The sequence below is a fragment of the Vigna unguiculata genome, unplaced genomic scaffold (assembly GCF_004118075.2).
Source record: "Vigna unguiculata cultivar IT97K-499-35 unplaced genomic scaffold, ASM411807v1 contig_264, whole genome shotgun sequence".
Lineage (NCBI taxonomy): Eukaryota > Viridiplantae > Streptophyta > Magnoliopsida > Fabales > Fabaceae > Vigna > Vigna unguiculata.
In genome coordinates, this window is record NW_021010968.1 from 48,660 (window position 1) to 59,861 (window position 11,202).

General features: G+C 36.0%; 1 pseudogene; it reads left to right on the forward strand.

Annotated features, from left to right (window-relative positions):
* The first annotated feature begins 3,078 nt into the window (after window positions 1-3,078).
* Window positions 3,079-7,395, forward strand: LOC114171445 (annotated as a pseudogene).
* Window positions 7,396-11,202: the final 3,807 nt, after the last annotated feature.

Here is an 11,202-nt window from a genome sequence, read left to right on the forward strand (position 1 = left end):
TTGATGAACGTTCCCTTTATTTGAGGCATGAGGGACATCAAAAGAAGTAGATGTTTATGACACCAAGACAAGTCAGTAAGGATCAACGTAGGCTGAAGGAGAAAACAGAAAAAGAAAGAATAGAAAGAAGTAATAGAAACTGCAGAAGGAAGGGAAGATAAAGAAAAAGAAATGGAACTAGAGAAAGTTTATTCGTTAGTGTTTTTTCTTCTACAGTTTGTGATGTCATTTTATAGGAACAAAAGGATAAGCATGTGAAGGAAATACACCAACTTCCATGTTTGAAATGCATTTGGTCCGTCGATAAGAAGCAGATTCGTCAAACAAAATCCATGGAATTATTTATCGTTACATATCAAGGTGGGGTACTGTTGCCAAAAAATTTTATCGACGGATTGTAACCATTGGAAAGTAACAAATATCCAGTTGAATTTGATCCTGGAGGAAGAGAATTAGTTTCAACTTGTGAAAAAAATAAAAGTCATTCACAAGATCATAATAAACTTACATTAAAACTAGTGTCTTAAGATTCGGGACAAATCTTCTCGAAGAAGGAGGGTATGATGTGAATTGCATATGGGTCAAATGGAGGATGACTAATGTGCCGTGTTGATGCAGTTTCTTTTATTTAAATAAGAGCCCAATGCTTTGTAAAATTGGCTGACCAAATTGTGTTTGTGCTTAACCAAGTAATGGGCTTTAGTTTTGCTTTATCTTCAAGTTGAAATAAGGGTCCATATGCCAACTTAAGAACCAACCTTTGGAAGATCAAGACGACCTTTGCTCAAAGTTTGTGGATGACTTTTGGTAGTCTTTAATCCAGTTAGAATCAACCATTAAGTAGCGGATCATTATTAGATTGAGTGGATCATTAATTAATAACTTTAAGCGGGATGATATTGAAATTTTTGTGTCTTTTGTAATTCTGATGCTTAAAGCTCCTATATAAGTTGAACCATTTTCATCAATGAAGGCAAGCTGAGTTTTATTCAGAAAATAAACGAGTTTTATCTCATCTATCTTAGTGAGAGTGATTCTCCTAAGTTCTTGAGTGATTCAAGAATCCCCGAGTTTTATCAAAGTTCCTTTATCTCTTTGTGTGTTTAAACTCTTAGGCTTATCTTGCATTCTTGGAAGTGTGATGTCTATCAAATTCCGCTCCATCTTCTTATATGTTTCCACTTTCTCGTTTTAAATAATTTCTCAAATTTCTTGCTTATTAGCATTCCGACCTTGAAAGATCAGTAAAACGAATCGAACCCTTTGTGATAGAGTACTATCCCTAGATTCCATACAAGAAGAACTTGAAGATGAACCTTTACAATTCAAAGGACCTATGACAAGGGCAAGGGGCAAGAGATTGGAAAATCACATCTATTCAAGACTCTTGGTACTACAAGGAACTGCAAGTGGAAATTCAAAGGATATGAAGATCATGGCTTGAATCACTCTTGAAGGATAGTTGTTAGGAAATTAAAAACTTTGGGTTTTCTTTTAGAAAATAAGTTATGTTTTTGGGCTTTGGGCTTTGGGCTTTCTTTTATAAATTAGTTTATGTTTTGGTTTGGGCCTTCTTGTAGGGTTCTTAGGTTTTCTTAAACTCATATGCCTATATATAGAGGTACCAAAAACTATTGTAGACACTTTTAGTCATATATTGAATTTGATTTTCATTAAAGAGAGGGTTCTCTTTGTTCTTCGCTTAGGCCTCTAGTTCTTATCAAAGATTAACATCTTTGTGGCGAATCTTCACTTGACTTATCAATCTGCTAGATTGTGGCGTCCTCCATCTCTGTCTTATTCCGCGTTCTTCTCTGATTTATTTGTGTCGTGTCTATTGAGGGTTCAAATTCAGAAACGATCATACTCTTTCCTGGATCGGATCGTATCATCTGGTATCTAGAGCAAGGTTCTGGTTTGAATTTCCTCTTCTATGTTATTTTTCTGTCATATGAAACAAAACAAAAAATTACAATTTTTAATGTCTGCTGGTTCTGTGTTTTGTTTTAAATTTTGTTTGTTTCCTTTGTAAGGAGTAAAACCCCTAAGGTTGTTTCCAATTTGGTTGAATTTTTTTTTATTTGGCGTATTTTTTTTTTCTTTTTGTTCTCTATTTAAATTGTGTATTTCTACATTTGATTCGTGGAAATTATTTGTTATTGTGTTTGGGATTTGCAAGTGCCCTTACTTTGATTTACATGAGTATGAGGGTTTGAAGGATCAATTGTTTAATTTCTTTTTGTGTTGAACTGCAAAAGAAAATATAAATACCAAAAAAAAAATATTGAGGATCAAGTCAAAAGGAAACTAATATATATTGGAAAAACAAAAAGTAGAAAAAGAAGGATCCAAAAAAAAAGGGGAGTTCAACACAACTTTTATTGCAATTTTATTTCTGGTTTATTGATATTTACTTGCAATCAGTCTTTCTCTTAGAGTCTCCGTGTTGTCTCATTTAAATCTCTTTGGTAGTCCTATTTTTTTTCTAATTTTAATTTTCTTGTTTTGTGTCTTTACAATTCCTTGAAGTTTTGCCTAGTGTTTTGAATCTTCTTTGTCCTCTTAAGTCAAGATTTAGATCTCGCAACTTTCTTCACATTGTTTGTTCACTCTTTTCTTAAGCTACTAGAGTTCTTTGCCAAGCACTAAAGGGAATTTTAGTGGTAAAAGGCAAGAGAGTACATTCAAGAAAAATCCTATATGCGTGATACACGAGTGGAAAATTGAGTGAAACACTTAGTAGAGTGGTGAGGTCAAAAAAAAAAAATTATTATTCCTAACATTTTCTTGCAAGACATGACTTCTTCCCAGAATAGTGATCCTATCTCACCTAAGACTACGACACTCATGGTTGCACTTGATAAGCTCACAGTACAAATGAATCAAATGCAACAACACAATCAACAATAGTTCGAAAGGCTCCAAAAGTCTAATGAAGATGTGAGCGTGGAGAGAAGAAGAAGGAGACATGATGATTCAGACCATTCTTCTCATAATGATGAAGCAGAACATGTTGTTAGGCCATGGAGAGGCCAAAGACGAGAGGTATTTGGGAACCACACACCTCGAAGAGATAAGATGTGGAGGAAGATTATAATTCCTAAATTTAATGGAGCTAATGACCCGGAAGCCTACCTAGTATGGGAAATGAAGCTTGACCAAATCTTCAACTCTTACGATTATGAAGATGATGATAAGGTGCTTATGGCTTCCTTGGAGTTTGAAGGCTATGCTATGAATTGGTGGAATCAAATCACCGTGGACATAGCTAGAAGACGGCGGTTGCCAATTTCCACATGGGAGCAATTAAAGGTAGCTATGAAGGAAAGATTTGTGCCTCCTTATTATAAAAAAGAGATCTTCAACAAATTACAAAGACTTACACAGGGAAATAAGAGTGTTGAAGAGTATGTTCAAGAGATGGAGGTCACCTTGATGAAAGCTGAAGTGGAAGAAACACATATGGCTACAATGGCTAGATTCTTGAATGGATTAAATAGAGAGATTCAAGATGTGGTGGAAATGCACCATTATGAAACCTTAGAGGATCTTATTCACCAAGCCACCAGAGTGGAACAACAACTCAAGAGAAGAAGTGCCTATAGGAAGTCCTCCACCTCATGGAGAGATAAGGAGAAATATAAGAAGGAGGGAGCTACTTCTACCATTCCTAAATCTAAGGAGAAGGAGTCCTCAAATGGTAAAATAACTTCTCAAGCTAGTAATGATGATTCTTCACGTTCTAGTGCAATAAAATGTTTTAAATGTTTAGGTAGAGGACATATCCCAGCTAAATGTCCCAACAGAAGAACTCTGATGTTGTTGGCGAATGGAGAGTACATTAATGAGCATTTTGTGGGTGAATCATCTGAATCATCTAGTAGTGATGAGGAGGAAAAGGAGTGTGAAGTCCCCCTTTAGAGGGAGATCTCTTGATGGTTAGGCGGTTATTGGGGAGTATGAATAAGGAGGAAGATGAGACTCAGAGAAGAAATATTTTTCATTCTCGATGTATGGTTATGAGAAAGGTGTGTTCCCTCATCATTGATGGAGGTAGTTGTACAAATGTAGCAAGTAAACGGCTCGTGGAGAAGCTTGGTTTGGTGACATCTATACACCCTAGTCCTTATGCTTTGCAATGGTTGAGTGAGGATGGAGAATTGGTTATAGATAAGCAGGTGAACATTGCTTTTTCTATCGGTAAATATGTTGATGAGGTAGTATGTGATGTGGTACCTATGGAGGCAAGTCACTTACTGTTGGGGAGGCCTTGGTAATATGATAGAAAGGTAACCCATGATGGTGTAGCCAATAAATATTCTTTCTTGTTTAAGGGACAAAAGGTGTCACTAACACCTTTATCTCCTAGAGAGATTTGTGAGGATCAGCTTAAGATGCGAGTGAAAAGAGAGCAAGAGCGAAAAGAAGGAAGAGAGAAAATTCCAGAAAAAGACAAAAAAAAGGAAAGAAAAAAAGTAAAGAGTGATAAAAGTCTTTTCTTGAGAGAAAAAGAGCTCAATAGAGCGTTGATTTCAAAACAACCCTTATATTTGCTTATGCCTAACAATATTTGTTTATCTTCTGTACAAGCTTCTTTGTCTTTAGGTATGGAACAACTTCTCAAAGAATATGATGATGTCTTTCCTCAAACATCCCTCATGGTTTACCTCCTTAGAGGGGTATTGAGCATAATATAGATCTCATTCCGGGTGCATCCCTTCCTAATAGGCCAGCCTATCGGAGTAATCCAGAAGAAACCAAAGAGATACAGAAACAAGTGGAGAAACTTTTGGAAAAAGGATGGGTTCGAGAAAGTTTGAGTCCCTATGCTATGCCAGTAATTTTGGTACCTAAGAAAGATGGATTGTGGAGGATGTGTAGTGATTGTAGAGCCATCAACAATATCACTATAAGGTACCGCCATCCTATCCCTAGACTTAATGACTTGCTTGATGAAATGCACGGAGCTTGTTATTTTTCCAAAATAGATTTAAAAAGCGGTTATCATCAAATAAAGATGAGAGCGGGAGATGAATGGAAAACTGCTTTTAAAACTAAATTTGGCTTATATGAATGGATGGTTATGCCTTTTGGGTTAACCAATGCACCTAGCACCTTTATGCGGTTAATGAACCATGTGTTGAGGAATTTCATTGGTAAATTTGTGGTGGTATATTTTGATGATATTTTGATATATAGCAAAACACTTGATTCACACATGGGCCACGTAAAGGGAGTTCTAGAAGTACTAAGGCGGGAAAAACTATATGCCAATAAGGACAAATGCATTTTTTGTACACATGAAGTTGTTTTCCTGGGGTTCGTAGTTAGCTCAAAAGGGGTACAAGTTGATAAGGAAAAAGTCAAAGCCATTAGGGACTGGCCCATCCCTAAGAATGCAAGTGAGGTACAGAGTTTTCATGGCTTGGCTAATTTCAATAGGAGGTTTGTCAAGGATTTTAGCACCATAGCATCTCCACTAAATGAACTTGTTAAGAAAGATGTGGGGTTTAAGTGGGAAAAGGAACAACAAGATGCTTTTGATAATCTCAAATACAAACTCACACATGCACATATCTTAGCTTTACCAAATTTTGACAAATCATTTGAAATAGAGTGTGATGATTCAAATGTGGGCATAGGCGGTGTTCTCTTGCAGGAAGGGCATCCTATAGCCTCTCCACTAAATGAACTTGTTAAGAAAGATGTGGGGTTTAAGTGGGAAAAGGAACAACAAGATGCTTTTGATAATCTCAAATACAAACTCACACATGCACATATCTTAGCTTTACCAAATTTTGACAAATCATTTGAAATAGAGTGTGATGATTCAAATGTGGGCATAGGCGGTGTTCTCTTGCAGGAAGGGCATCCTATAGCCTATTTCAGTGAACGGTTGAAAGGGGCGGTAGGAAACTATTCCACTTATGACAAAGAGTTATATGCCCTTGTTAGAGCTTTGCATACTTGGCAACATTATTTGCTTCCTAAGGAATTTGTAATTCATAGTGATCACGAATCCCTTAAATATCTTAAGAGCCAAGGTAAACTCAATAAAAGACATGCTAAATGGGTAGAATTTATTGAATAATTTCCTTATGTTGTTAAGCATAAATCAGGTAAGCCAAATGTTGTGGCTGATGCATTATCTAGGAGGAATGCATTATTATCTATGGTTGAAACTAAAATCCTTGGTTTTGAACTCTTTAAGGAATTATATGTGGATGACCATGATTTTGGTTGTGAAAAAGGAGCTTTTAAAGTTTTTTTCAAGCATGAGGCATTTCTTTTCAAAGGAACAAAGTTGTGTGTGACTAAAGGGTCAATGAGGGAATTATTTGTAAAAGAAGCTCATGAAGGGGTTAATGGGACATTTTGGGGTTCAAAAGACCTTAGACATATTGCATGATCATTTCTTTTGGCCTCACATGAAACATGATGTGCACTCTTTTTGTAATAAATGTATCACTTGTAAGCGTGCTAAATCTAAGTCTATGCATCATGGGATGTTTATGCCCTTACCTGTTCCTAACTCTCCTTAGACCGATATTTCTATGGATTTTGTTTTGGGTCTCCCAAGGTCCAAAGGGGGAAAAGATTCTGTTTTTGTTGTGGTTGATAGGTTCTCAAAGATGGCCCACTTCATTCCTTGCCACAAGAGCGATGATGCCAATCATGTGGCCAATTTATTTTTCAAAGAAGTGGTAAGATTACATGGCCTTCCACGGAGCATTGTCTCAAATAGGGATGTCAAATTTGTTAGCTATTTTTGGAAGGTCTTGTGGGGTAAGTTAGGTACAAAGCTTCTCTTCTCTACAACTTGTCATCCTCAAATAGATGGTCAGATAGAAGTGGTAAATCGAACTCTTTCGCAACTCCTTAGATGTTTTATAAACAAAAATTTGAAAACTTGGGAGGAGTGGTTACCTCATGTGGAGTTTGTTTATAATAGGGTAGTTCATTCTACTACTCAAATGTCTTCTTTCGAGGTAGTATATGGTTTTAATCCTTTAACTCCATTAGATTTGTTACCTTTACTTGATATTGATTCTATGACTAACAAAGATGGACTTGCCAAAGCAACCTTTGTCACAAACTTGCATAAAGAGGTAAAGGCCCAAATAGAAAAGAAGATGGAGAAGTTAGCCTCTAAGGCTAACCACGGGAGGAAACCGATCAAGTTTGAACCTGGCGATTGGGTGTGGGTTCACTTTAGGAAGGAGAGATTTCCTTCTAAAAGGAAATCTAAACTTTTACCAAGAGGAGATGGACCATTTCAAGTTCTTAAAAGAATCAATGACAATGCCTATATTATTGATCTACCTGAAGATTATGGGGTAAGCTCTAGTTTCAATATTAATGACTTGTCTCCATTTGATGTAGGTTCGAAATTGAGGACAACTTCGATTCAAGAAGGAGGGAATGATAGAGGACTATCCCTAGATTCCATACAAGAAGAACTTGAAGATGAACCTTTACAATTCAAAGGACCTATGACAAGGGCAAGGAGCAAGAGATTGGAAAATCACATCTATTCAAGACTCTTGGTACTACAAGCAACTGCAAGTGGAAATTCAGAGGATATGAAGATTATGGCTTGAAGCACTCATGAAGGATAGTTATTAGGAAATTAATTTATATTTTTAAACTTTAGGTTTTCTTTTAGAAAATAAGTTATGTTTTTGGGCTTTGGGCTTTCTTTTATAAATTAGTTTATGTTTTGGTTTGGACCTTCTTGTAGGGTTCTTAGGTTTTCTTAAACTCATGTGCCTATATATAGAGGTACCAAAAACTATTGTAGACACTTTTAGTCATATATTGAATTTGATTTTCATTAAAGAGAAGGTTCTCTTTGTTCTTGGCTTAGGCCTTTGGTTCTTATAAAAGATTAACATCTTGGTGGCGAATCTTCACTTGACTTATCAATCTGCTAGATTGTGGCGTCCTTCATCTCTGTCTTATTCCGCGTTCTTCTCTGATTTATTCGTGTCGTGCCTATTGAGTGTTCAAATTCAGAAACGATCATACTCTTTCTTGGATAGGATCGTATCTCTTTGGATTCACATCATTTGGTATTCAGAGCCTGACTATGTAGATTTGGTATAGGAATGAAAGTTTATTATACAAGGTGTTTAACCGAAGGCCACCCATATTTAGTTGCATTCGATTACGAAAGCGAAAACAATGTTGTGAGCCAAAGATTGGTGGAGAAACTCCAGTTACCAACAACCTTTCATCTGAATCAAGCATGGATCAAATTCAGTACATGGCAATGTGTGAAAGAAGTATTATGTGATATTGCTCCCATGGACTCTTGTCATATTCTTTTGGGATGGGAATGGCTTCGTTTTAAAACACTTTATCTTGATGAACGTTCCCTTTATTTGAGGCACGAGGGACATCAAAAGAAGTAGAAATTTATGACACCAAGACAAGTCAGTAACGATCAACATAGGCTGAAGGAGAAAACAGAAAAAGAAGTAATATAAACTGCAGAAGGAAGGGAAAACAAAAGAAAAAGACATGGAACTAGAGAAGGTTTATTCGTCAATGTTTTTTCTTCTACAGTTTGTGATGTCATTTTACAGGAACAAAAGGATAAGCATGTGAAGGAAACACACCAACTTCCATGTTTGAAAAGGAAGCTTGTTCATAGTGCTTTATCATGGATTTGGTCCGTCGATAAGAAGCAGATTCGTCAAACACAATGAATGGAATTATCTATTGTTACATATCAAGGTGGGGTACTGTTGCATAGAAATGTTATCGACGGATTGCAACCATTGGAAAGTAACAAATATCAAGTTGTATTTGATCCTGGAGGAAGATAATTAGTTTCAACTTGTGAAAAAATAAAAATCCTTCACAAGATCATAATAAACTTACATTAAAACTAGTGTCTTAAGATTCGGGACAAATGTTCTCGAAGAAGGAGGGTATGATGTGAATTGCATATGGGTCAAATGGAGGATGCCTAATGCGTCGTGTTGATGCAGTTTCTTTTATTTAAATAAGGGCCCAATGCTTTGTAAAATTGGCTGACCAAATTGTGTTTTAGCTTAACCAATTAATGGTCTTTAGTTTTGCTTTATTTTCAAGTTGAAATAAGGGTCCATATATGCCAACTTAAGCTCCCACCTTTGGAAGATCAAGAGGACCTTTGCTGAAAGTTTGTGGATGACTTTTGGTAGCCTTAAATTCAGTTACAATCAACCATTAAGTAACGGATCATTACTAGCTTGAGTGGATCATTAATTAATAGCTTTAAGTGGGTTATAATTGAAATTTATGTGTCTTTTGTAATTCTGATGCTTAAAGCTCCTATATAAGTTGAACAATTTTCATCAATGAAGGCAAACTGAGTTTTATTTAGAAAATAAACGAGTTTTATTTCATCTATCTTAGTGAGAGTGATTCTCCTAAGTTCTTGAGTGATTCAAGAATCCCCGAGTTTTATCAAGTTCCTTTATCCCTTTGTGTGTTTAAACTCTTAGGCTTATCTTCCATTCTTGGAAGTGTGATATCTATCAATTTCTGCTCCATCTTCTTATATGTTTCCACTTTCTCGTATTAAATAATTTCTCAAATTTCTTGCTTATTAGCATTCCAACCTTGAAAGATCAGTAAAATGAATCAAACCCGTTGGATTCAGATCATTTGGTATTCAGAGCCTGGCTATGTAGATTTGGTATAGGAATGGAAGTTTATTATACAAGGTGTTTAACCGAAGGCCACCCATGTTTAGTTGCATTCGATTACGAACGCGAGAACAATGTTGTGAGCTAAAGATTGGTGGAGAAACTCCAGTTACCAACAACCTTCCATCTGAATCAAGCATGGATCAAATTCAGTACATGGCAATGTGTGAAAGAAGTATTATGTGATATTGCTCCCATGGACTCTTGTCATCTTCTTTTGGGATGGGAATGGCTTCATTTTAAAACACTCCATCTTGATGAACGTTCCCTTTATTTGAGGCACGAGGGACATCAAAAGAAGTAGAAGTTTATGACACCAAGACAAGTCAATAAGGATCAACGTAGGCTGAAGGAGAAAACAGAAAAAGAAGTAATATAAACTGCAGAAGGAAGGGAAAATAAAGAAAAAGAAATGGAACTAATGAAGGTTTACTCGTCAATGTTTTTTCTTCTACAGTTTGTGATGTCATTTTACAGGAACAAAAGGATAAGGATGTGAAGGAAACACACAAACATCCATGCTTGAAAAGGAAGCTTGTTCATAGTGCTTTATCATGGATTTGGTCTGTCGATAAGAAGCAGATTCGTCAAACACAATGAATGGAATTATATATTGTTACATATCAAGGTGGGGTACTGTTGCATAGAAATTTTATCGACGGATTGCAACCATTGGAAAGTAACAAATATCAAGTTGAATTTGATCCTGGAGGAAGATAATTAGTTTCAACTTGTGAAAAAATAAAAATCCTTCACAAGATCATAATAAACTTACATTAAAACTAGTGTATTAAGAATCGGGACAAATGTTCTCGAAGAATGACGGTATGATGTTAATTGCATAAGGGTCAAATGGAGGATGACTAATGCGCCGTGTTGATGCAGTTTCTTTTATTTAAATAAGGGCCCAATGCTTTGTAAAATTGGCTGACCAAATTGTGTTTTGGATTAACTAATTAATGGGCGTTAGTTTTGCTTTATTTTCATGTTGAAATAAGGGTCCATATATGCCAACTTAAGAACCAACCTCTGGAAGTTCAAGAGGATCTTTGCTGAAAGTTTGTGGATGACTTTTGGTAGCCTTAAATTCAGTTACAATCAACCATTAAGTAGCGGATCATTACTAGCTTGAGTGGATCATTAATTAATAGCTTTAAGTGGGTTGTAATTGAAATTTATGTGTCTTTTGTAATTCTGATGCTTAAAGCTCCTATATAAGTTGAACCATTTTCATCAATGAAGGCAAGCTGAGTTTTATTCAGAAAATAAACGAGTTTTATCTCATCTATCTTAGTGAGAGTGATTCTCCTAAGTTCTTGAGTGATTCAGGAATCCCCGAGTTTTATCAAGGTTCCTTTATTCCTTTGTGTGTTTCTTATCTTCCATTCTTGCAAGTGTGATGTCTATCAGTTTCCGCTCCATCTTCTTATATGTTTCCACTTTCTCGTTTTAAACAATTTCTCAAATTTCTTGCATATTAGCATTCCAACCTTGAAAGATCAGT